Raw genomic sequence first — 10,043 nt, forward strand, 5'->3', positions numbered from 1 at the left:
GTCTATTTCTCAGTGTTTCAGAATTAGTTGCTACCGTATATAGGCGATATACAGTATTAGCTATATTATTAATAGTTATAAATCCACGATAGCTGCTGGGATGGTGAACAGTGCCTTCGGAACGTATTCAGACCCCTTGACTTTGACAGAGCTCCAGAGTTCCTCTGTGGAAATGGGAGAACCTTCCAGAAGGACAACCATCTCTGCAGCACTACCAATCAGGCCTTTATGGTAGAGTGGCCAGACGGAAGCCACTCCTCAGTAAAAGCCACATGACAGTCCGCTTGCAAAAGGCACCTATGAAACCTAGATTGAACTCTTTGGCCTGAATGCCAAGCGTCACTTCTGGAGGAAACCTGGCACCATCCTTAAGGTGAAGCATGGTGGTGGCAGCATCATGCTGTGGGGATGTTGTTCAGAGGCAGGGACTGGGAGACTAGTCAGGCTCAAGGCAAAGATGAAGGGCGCAAAGTACAGAGAGATCCTTGATGAAAACCTGCTCCAGAACGCTCAGGACCTCGACTGGGGTGAAGGTTCACCTTCCAACATGACAACAATCCTAAGCACACAGCCAAGACAATGCAGGAGTGGCTTTGGGACAAGTCTCTGAATGTCATTGAGTGGTCCAGCCGAAGCCCGGACTGGAACCCGATCGAACATCTCTGGAGAGACCTGAAAATAGCTGTGCAGCAACACTCCCCATCCATCCTGACAGAGCTTGAGAGGATCTACAGAGAAGAATGGGAGAAACTCCCCAAATACAGGTGTGCCAAGCTTGCAGCGTCATATTCAAGAAGACTCAATGCTGTAATTGCTGCCAAAGGTGCTTCAACAAAGTACTAAGTGTCTAAAAACCTGTTTTTGCTTTGTCATTATGGGTATTGTGTGTAGATTGATGAGGGAAAACATCAATTGAATCAATTGTAGAATAAGGCTGTACCACAACAAAATGTGGAAAGTCAAGGGGTCTGAATACTTTCCGAAGGCACTGTAAATAAAACTAGTCTGCAACGGATATTCCAACCCTGAGCCCCGGCCTGCTCTGCTCTTATTTTACGCTGCCTAACCAATCCTGTGCTGCGTAGGCCTAAAGTGGCAGTTCAGGAGGAGAGTCAAAGAAATCTTGAGGTGATTTTATTAAGCCTAGTCTAAAAAATGCAATATGTTGAGCGTGGACTAGCCTATAGCCTGTTCAGTTTGAGAAAGTAGAGCACGAAGATGAGGAGGAACGGAGGTCAACTTTGATACTATAATTCATTTGAATAAAAACGAAATGTTTCCTGCCCATGATGTATATATCAAAGTTATTGATTTCACAATAAGCCAGATTTGAGTAACTTCCATTGTGGTGCTGAAACTTGAAGCAGCAGTCGTGGCACAATCAATCAGAAATGGGCAGCTTATGGTGCTGAAAGTAGGCAAATTCAAGTAGGCAATTTGTCGACCAAATCTAGCCACCGTAACACTCTTTAAATAACAGCCTTTCACTGAAACTGAGGTAGGCTACGTTAAAACCACGACTCAAATGAAGGTAGTATGAGTAGACCTGCCATAGACTTTTCATTAAAGAAAAGTGCATATGAGATATCATTGTTTAGTTTCTTTGACATTCAGAAGCTGAGCTACAACCTTCTATAGCCGAGGAGACCAACAATTGACTTTGCTTATGAAGTCATCTAATTCTGTCAGTATCAATTGATTAAGCTATTCACTTTCTGTTAAATAGAAGATGTTTAAACCCAGACAGCTTTTAGGGAAACAGGCCTCCTCTGTCTGGGGTAGAAAGGTAGGCCCTCCTGTCTGGGGTGGAAAGGTAGGCCTCCTGTCTGGGGTGGAAAGGTAGGCCTCCTGTCTGGGGTGGAAAGGTAGGCCTCCTGTCTGGGGTGGAAAGGTAGGCCTCCTGTCTGGGGTGGAAAGGTAGGCCTCCTGTCTGGGGTGGAAAGGTAGGCCTCCTGTCTGGGGTGGAAAGGTAGGCCTCCTGTCTGGGGTGGAAAGGTAGGCCTCCTGTCTGGGGTGGAAAGGTAGGCCTCCTGTCTGGGGTGGAAAGGTAGGCCTCCTGTCTGGGGTGGAAAGGTAGGCCTCCTGTCTGGGGTGGAAAGGTAGGCCTCCTGTCTGGGGTGGAAAGGTAGGCCTCCTGTCTGGGGTGGAAAGGTAGGCCTCCTGTCTGGGGTGGAAAGGTAGGCCTCCTGTCTGGGGTGGAAAGGTATGCCTCCTGTCTGGGGTGGAAAGGTAGGCCTAACTTTTGAAAGTAACATGCTCAGATTCCTAATGACATCTCAGATTTAATTATTTGCCAATTGTTGCAAACAAGTTCCACTGATTTGGCATTGGCTAGATATTATAAGATGAGCACATAGACCTCTCTCTCTCTGTCCATTCTTAGCCTGTCTTTTTGGTTAGTTGTATTAATAAAGATCCTGCTAATATGTAATGATATTGAATTGTGTAACATGTTGTAGGGAGATTTGAAATTAACATTGAGCTTCAACCAATGCCATACTATTGTGGGGGCGACACCTCGTCCCAACACTAAAAACCAATGAGGAAATGGGAGAGGCAGGACTTGCAGCGCATTGAGCGTCACAAATAGAATCAAGTTCTATTTTGCGCCTGGCTTCGCAGATGCTCGTGATCAGTGAGCAGTGTGGGTGCAATTTCTATTTAACTAGGCAAGTCAGTTAAGAACAATTCTTATTTTCAATGACGGCCTAGGAACAGTGGGTTAACTCAGGGGCAGCACGACAGATTTTTACCTTGTCAGCTCGGGGATTCGAACTTGCAACCGTTCGGTTTCTAGTCCAACGCTCTAACCACCAGGCTACCCTGCCGCCCCAATGAATGAATAACATGTAAATAACTGTCAAAATCGACATCACCATCGTTCATTATACTGTATAATATGCTCATTGCACAGTATATTCATTATATGTTCTCCTCTCTAACAATGCACTGCACTGTTTTACAACATGTATCCATGTTTAACCAATACAAAATTATGGCAAGAAGACAAGCTTGGAGTCGGCACAAAAATGTCTGTGTATCCAGTTACTGTTTTGTGTGCCAGTAAGACTACTGAGGAGACCACAACCCAGCAGGCTCCCGTCCTCGGCCTGTTCTCTACTGTAGCAGGGAGAAAAGAAATTGGCATGAGTCAGCCGTTTGTTTCTGCTCGGGTCTCACGGAAGCAGCATAGGCCCTAGTGAGTGGGTGGAGCAGAGCTAGGAGGGGAAAGAGACCAAGTTTAGGATAGAAGGCAGCTTGCAAAGGCAGCTTATATCTGGCATGTGGGAGCCTTATTTTACATCATCAAGCGGGCCCCACACCATCATATACCAGTGGTGGAGGTGGTTATGCATAGAAGTGTAATAATTAGAACAAATTAAACAGTGCTATCTAGAACCTAACACAGTCATTTGGCTGTCCCTATAGTAGAACCCTTTTAAGAAATCTTGGTTCCAGGTAGAACCCTTTCCACAAAGAGTTCTACATGGAACCCAAAAGAGTTCTACTTGGAACCAAAAAGTGTTCTACCGGGGACAGACATTTGTGTTGTTCATGGTCCATCTAATATAGTGGAACAATAGAGGACAAAGCATTGTGAGCCATCGTTTTAAAGCATTACAGCAAAGATGGCTGGCAGTGTACACACCACGTAACATTGGTTTGGATGGGAATGTCAGCTCTATTAATTGTATTTCTGTGTGATTACCTCATTGCACCTCCACTGTTATTCCCCCTCTGTTCTGTGGTGTGTAATCATCATACATCTTCCTTATAGACGTCTGACAGTGAGATTAATCTAGCTATCCTAATGTTCCTGGAGTGAGACGAACTGTCACATAATCAATCTATTGATAAACGAACAGAGATTCCAGCCCAGTTTTTAATTGCAGTTCTGAGGTGTGACAATACAATACTATCACTGCAGCACATGACTGGAGAACATAGGAGGTTAGGCCTTGGAATTGACTGGAGAACATAGGAGGTTAGGCCTTGGAATTGACTGGAGAACATAGGAGGTTAGGCCTTGGAATTGACTGGAGAACATAGGAGGTTAGGCCTTGGAATTGACTGGAGAACATAGGGGGTTAGGCCTTGGAATTGACTGGAGAACATAGGAGGTTAGGCCTTGGAATTGATTGGAGAACATAGGAGGTTAGGCCTTGGAATTGACTGGAGAACATAGGAGGTTAGGCCTTGGAATTGACTGGAGAACATAGGAGGTTAGGCCTTGGAATTGACTGGAGAACATAGGAGGTTAGGCCTTGGAATTGCTCAGTGTTGTATTTTTAACAAATCCTAATGATTAGGGTTAGGGTTATGGCTAGGGTTTGTGTTGAGCCGGGGTGTGGACACGAAGCTAACTTTTAGAGTTGAGATTACTGTACAATACAATACCAATACCTTAAAATGTACTTTGAAATAATGGCACAATAATGAAGACACTTTTAAAACAGAAAGGGGGTCTCTAAATGTCACCTAGTTTATCAGAGGCTGAGCCATCCCACTAGGCACACACTGGTTGAATCAATATTGTTTCCATGTCATTTTAACTAAATGACGTTGAAACAACGTGTAATAGACTTTGAATTGACATATGAGCCCAGTGGCTTTGAAAGCATATTGGTGAATGACTTTGGACTGTTTGAATGGTTTCCGTGTGTATGCAGCCTGTGAGGATGACTAGGCAGATGCAGAGCTGAGGACTGAAGACACATGGGTCCACAGCAGTCATGGTCCTGTTGTTTACATCAAACAACCATCTGTTCGCAGTCCACACACATGCTTTGTCTTATCTTAAATGTCTACTTATACACCATTCTATAATCGCTTTCTTGCTCTCTCCATCTCCCTCTTGCTGTGTGTATGTGTGTGTGTGTGTCAGTGAAGGCTTCTCATGGGAGGACCATCCTACTCAGAGAATTTCAGAAAAATAAAAAAAGTTAAACATTTAAAGTTATCCTTTTTAGATAACTATACTAAATATATTCACCCCACCAAATATCTGATTAAAACACACTTTTGCAATGAAGGTCTACCGTAGGCTCAACAACACCCTCTAGCGTAGCACCATGGAATAGCCAGAGGACAGCTATTTTCCATCCTCCTCTGGGTACATTGACTTCAATACGAAACCTAGGAGGCTCGTGGTTCTCACCTACTTCCATAGACTTACACAGTAATTATGGCAACTTCCGGAGGATGTCCTCCAAACTATAGGAGCTCTTGCAGCATGAACTGACATGTTGTCCATCCAATCAAAGGATCAGAGAGTTAGCTAGTACTGAAAGAATAAGCTACAGCTAGCTAGCACTGCAGTATATAGAATGTGGTTAGTAGTTGACTCAAAGACAATAGTTGAACAGTTTAACAACAACAACAAAACATGTAATGAAGGAGAAGCAGCGAGAGAGAAAGAGAGAGCCAGAGAGCCAGCTAATGGTATGAAGGTTTGGCTTGGAGAGGTTTTTGTGCCTGGTCACAGACAGCTATTGTGTTGTGCACTGAAGTCCACACGCAAAGGGGAAAAGTGAGAAGAGAAGAGCACATAGATGCGAGAAGGAATTATACAACAAGCTAAGTTATGATGCTGTGGCTGCTATGAAGGTGAACTGTGTGTGCGATGATCATGGGTGTATTCATTCTGCCGATTCTGTTTGAAAATATTTCTTAAACGGAAGCAAAACGAACGAAACAGGGAGCTATCTTAGTTTGTCCAATAGAAACTAGTTTTAGTTGCAAATTAAAAAATGTGCAACTGTTTGGACTAATGATTACACCCCAGATCAGCTAGATGCAGGCAGTAGTGTGCAAAGTGGTATTGAATGTGTCACTGTGTCACCTTGATTACTCCAATTTGTCATTCGACCTGTTAAAAACTACGTTATATAATTTCATTTGTAGGGTAGGTTGTAGCAACCTCATGATGGGTAAAGGGAAAATTAGAGTATCATGTAGTAGCCTAAACCTATCGGTGTTACATTGAGACGGGTGAATTGAATAGAAAGGCCATGCTCATGAAAAATAATAATAAAATCGGCCTCCCTAATCTTGAACGGCACGAACCACCACTGGCATGTGTGTTCTATAATACTGGTTTGGTTTGTATACAAGCTTAAAGCACTAATAGTATCTGCCTCAGAGAGCCAATCATTGTAGAGAATATTCAGTCCGATGTAAAAAGAACAGCAGCATCTACCCACAATTTTGAGAACAAAAAAAGCACTTTAAGAGTCAGATGAAATGTCAAGGAATTTATCAAAAGTAGAAGTTTAATAACAGCTTTAACAGTGCTTGATGTGGAATTAAAAGGTGACAGTACTCAATTTAATTTGACTATTTTTATAGAGTCAGTATTCTAGAAAAGTTGCGGGTTCTAGGGAGCTCTCCGCACCACTCAAGACTGTCCCACTTCAACCACTAGCTCAAAAAGCTGTCTGATGAAGAGCATAGATTTCAATACATCAAACCATTCCACGACCCACCCGAACCTGATTACATTGCCATAAGGGCCGTCTACATGAACATCAAGATGAAACTAAGGGGCTGTGTTCTTCTCCAAAGCACAGCATCACCACAGTGTCTAACCATATTGTATGTATGCACTCTCTGGCCATCGTTGCATTCCATTGACCCGCACATTAATAAAACACAGAGTAGATCCTCCTCGTCTCCCTGACTCCTGGAGAAAAAGGGAGAGATGAATTTACAGAAGCCAAAGGCGAGTCGCTCTTCATGTCAGGGGTATTCATTTCTGATTTTCATCACAGCCTGTGACCCTCTCACCTCTATTAGAATGCAGCCGCTGTAATTTCATGGTTAATATTCAATAGCCACTTGTCCCCTGCGCCTGCTGTGTGCATGGAACATCTCTAGAGGTGAGTGTGTGTCATTTATGATGTGTGTGACTGTATGTGTATGTGCGTGTGAGAAAGACTGTGTGTATGTACTAAGAAAGGGAAATGGCTTCCTCCAAAACAGTTGCAGCTGTCGAGATGTTCCCTCTCTTTCTCTCCTCCCCATCTGAGGCCCAGTATGAATGGTTTCTCTGTGAGACCTGCAGGGCTGGCATCCAGTGCTGCTTGTGGCCCTGAGGCTAGACACTCAAACACTGGCCCAGTTATCTCTGACCTCTACACAGGGACAGTGGGATGGACAGGCTGGGGTATTGACCTCACAGCCAACGCATACTGTACACACACACACACACACACACATGCACGCACGCACACACATCTGTTCACATCTGTGAGTATCTATGTGGGTATAGTATACAGAGGGGGTTAGAGGTGGAGAGAGAAGCATGAGAGATGGGATTAAAAAGAGGAGAACAGAGTGAGATCCCCTCTCACTTTCTAACAGAAAAATGTCCCAGCGTTTCTCCACATTTTGATGCATTGGCCCAAACAGGCATTCCTACTCAACGACTGTGGTCTGTTCTGCATGAGCCCAGTTGTTGATCTGTTTTCTCAACAAAGACAAGGAAGGGGGAGGAGGGAGGTGAACAGAACAGTGCAAAGACAAGGAAGGGGAGGGAGGTGAACAGAACAGTGCAAAGACAAGGAAGGGGAGGGAGGTGAACAGAACAGTGCAAAGACAAGGAAGGGGAGGGAGGTGAACAGAACAGTGCAAAGACAAGGAAGGGGAGGGAGGTGAACAGAACAGTGCAAAGACAAGGAAGGGGAGGGAGGTGAACAGAACAGTGCAAAGACAAGGAAGGGGAGGGAGGTGAACAGAACAGTGCAAAGACAAGGAAGGGGAGGGAGGTGAACAGAACAGTGCAAAGTAATCATTAAAAAAAGAAAGATGTTAAGATTGGCACCCCTGTTTCAATACTCCAGTAACCTCCTCCCCTTGTGAGAAGAAAGACACTGGGCATTTTGTTTTTAAATCATGAGATTGGAGAACACATTAGGAGGAATTCTGTACGGCGGAATGGTCTAAGATCCCTCCCAATGTGTTCTCCTATCTTATAAAACATTTTAGAAAAAGGCTCAGTGCCGTTATCCTCAAGGGGAGGGTACCAGAGTATTGAAAACAGGGGTGACAATTTTGACAGCCATCTTTTTGAGGATATATATTTTTCAAAACTTGTTAAACAAAATATTTTTGAGCAATTGCATTAGTATAAAATAATATCATTTCCTTTTTTTCCCATACAATATAGCTCATTATTTGTATTATTTATTTGAGTCTGTTTTGGAAAGACGTGGAGGGTGCTCAACCAACGTGAATTGAGATGCTCACCAAAAACAGATGCTCACCATAAAAAATGTTTAATTTAAGCAAGGTTAAAAGATGAATGTTTCAGCATTCAATACATCAGAACAGTCTTTCTTTGCTCATCTTCATCCAGGGTGCCAATAACTCCCTTCAGGACTGTACAGTCGTGGACAAAAGTTTTGAGAATGACACTAATATTAATTTTCACAAAGTCTGCTGCCTCAGTTTGTATGATGGCAATTTGCATTACTCCAGAATGTTATGAAGAGTGATCAGATGAATTGCAATTAATTAAAGTCCCTCTTTGCCATGCATTTCAGCCCTGCCACAAAAGGACCAGCTGACATCATGTCAGTGATTCTCTAGTTAACACAGGTGTGAGTGTTGATGAGGACAAGGCTGGAGATCACTCTGTCATGCTGATTGAGTTTGAATAACAGACTGGAAGCTTCAAAAGGAGGGTGGTGCTTGGAATCATTGTTTTTCCTCTGTCAACCATGGTTACCTGCAAGGAAACGGGTGCTGTCATTTATTTGCACAAAAAGGGCTTTACATGCAAGGATATTGCTGCCAGTAAGATTGCACCTAAATCAACCGTTTATCGGATCATCAAGAACTTCAAGAAGAGTGGCTCAATTGTTGTGAATAAAGAATGGTACCAACATATCCTCCGAGAACAGCTTCTCCCAAACATCCAGGAACAGTTTGGTGACGAACAATGCCTTTTCCAGCATGATGGAGCACCTTGCCATAAGCCAAAAGTAATAACTAAGTGGCCGGGGGAACAAAACATTGATATTCTGGGTCCATAGCCAGGAAATTCCCCAGACCTTAATCCCACTGAGAACTTGTGGTCAATCCTCAAGAGGAAGGGTGGACAATCAAAAACCCAGAAATTCTGACAAACTCCAAGCATTGATTATGCAAGAATGGGCTGCCATCAGTCAGAATGTGGCACAGAAGTTAATTGGCAGCATGCCAGGGCAGATTGCAGAGGTCTTGAAAAAGAAGGCTCAACACGGCAAATATTGACTCTTTGCATCAACTTCATGTAATTGTCACTAAAAGCCTTTGACACTTATGAAATGCTTGTAATTATACTTCAGTATTCCATAGTAACATCTGATAAAAATATCTAAAGACACTGAAGCAGCAAACTTTTTGGAAATTCATAATTGTGTCATTCTCAAAACGTTTGGCCATGACTGCAGATACTCTATTTAGGGCCTATCTAAATAAAGTGTTACTCAATACAACATGATTGAATCTTAAAGGCAATATTCCAGTGTTAAATGGAGACTGTATTCATGGTAAAAGCTGCGTATGTCGGCTCAATCAGAAATGACTTTTACATTTCTATGGTGCAATCTGTTACACTTCCGCGATACAGACGGAATAGAGCCCTTAGTCTGTTCAGAGAAGAGGCAGTAAATATGGACATCATGGTAGATACATAGAGGAAAGACCAGTCTGCATTGGTCCCTGATGACAAAAATACAGACACCATTTCACTTCTAACACGGTCATTTTATTACACATGGTCCTGGGTAAACACGTATTGGACATAATGCTTGTATCAACTACTTTCACCAGAGCAAGCTAAGGTTTCATCTTGACACCCATGAGATGTCTCAAAGGCCCATTTCACGAGACAAGACATGAAAAAGGAAAAACTCAGAGAGAGAGATTGTAGTGGAGCGGAACCTTGCACTGTCAGGGATGCAAAAATGTCACTGTTCACTCGGGCAGTATCAAGTTCATTATGTTCCAGTTCTATCCTAACTATTTAAGAGTTAACACCACGATTTGACTACATTAGA

At 43.2% G+C, this 10,043-nt stretch overlaps 1 protein-coding gene across 1 annotated transcript in view; it reads right to left on the reverse strand.

Moving 5' to 3' along the window:
* LOC124004040 (myoD family inhibitor-like) overlaps nt 1-10,043 on the reverse strand; it is a 118,990-nt gene that overhangs the window by 346 nt on the left and 108,601 nt on the right. The window lies entirely within an intron of this gene.

This window comes from Oncorhynchus gorbuscha, linkage group LG18 (genome assembly GCF_021184085.1).
Source record: "Oncorhynchus gorbuscha isolate QuinsamMale2020 ecotype Even-year linkage group LG18, OgorEven_v1.0, whole genome shotgun sequence".
Classification (NCBI taxonomy): domain Eukaryota; kingdom Metazoa; phylum Chordata; class Actinopteri; order Salmoniformes; family Salmonidae; genus Oncorhynchus; species Oncorhynchus gorbuscha.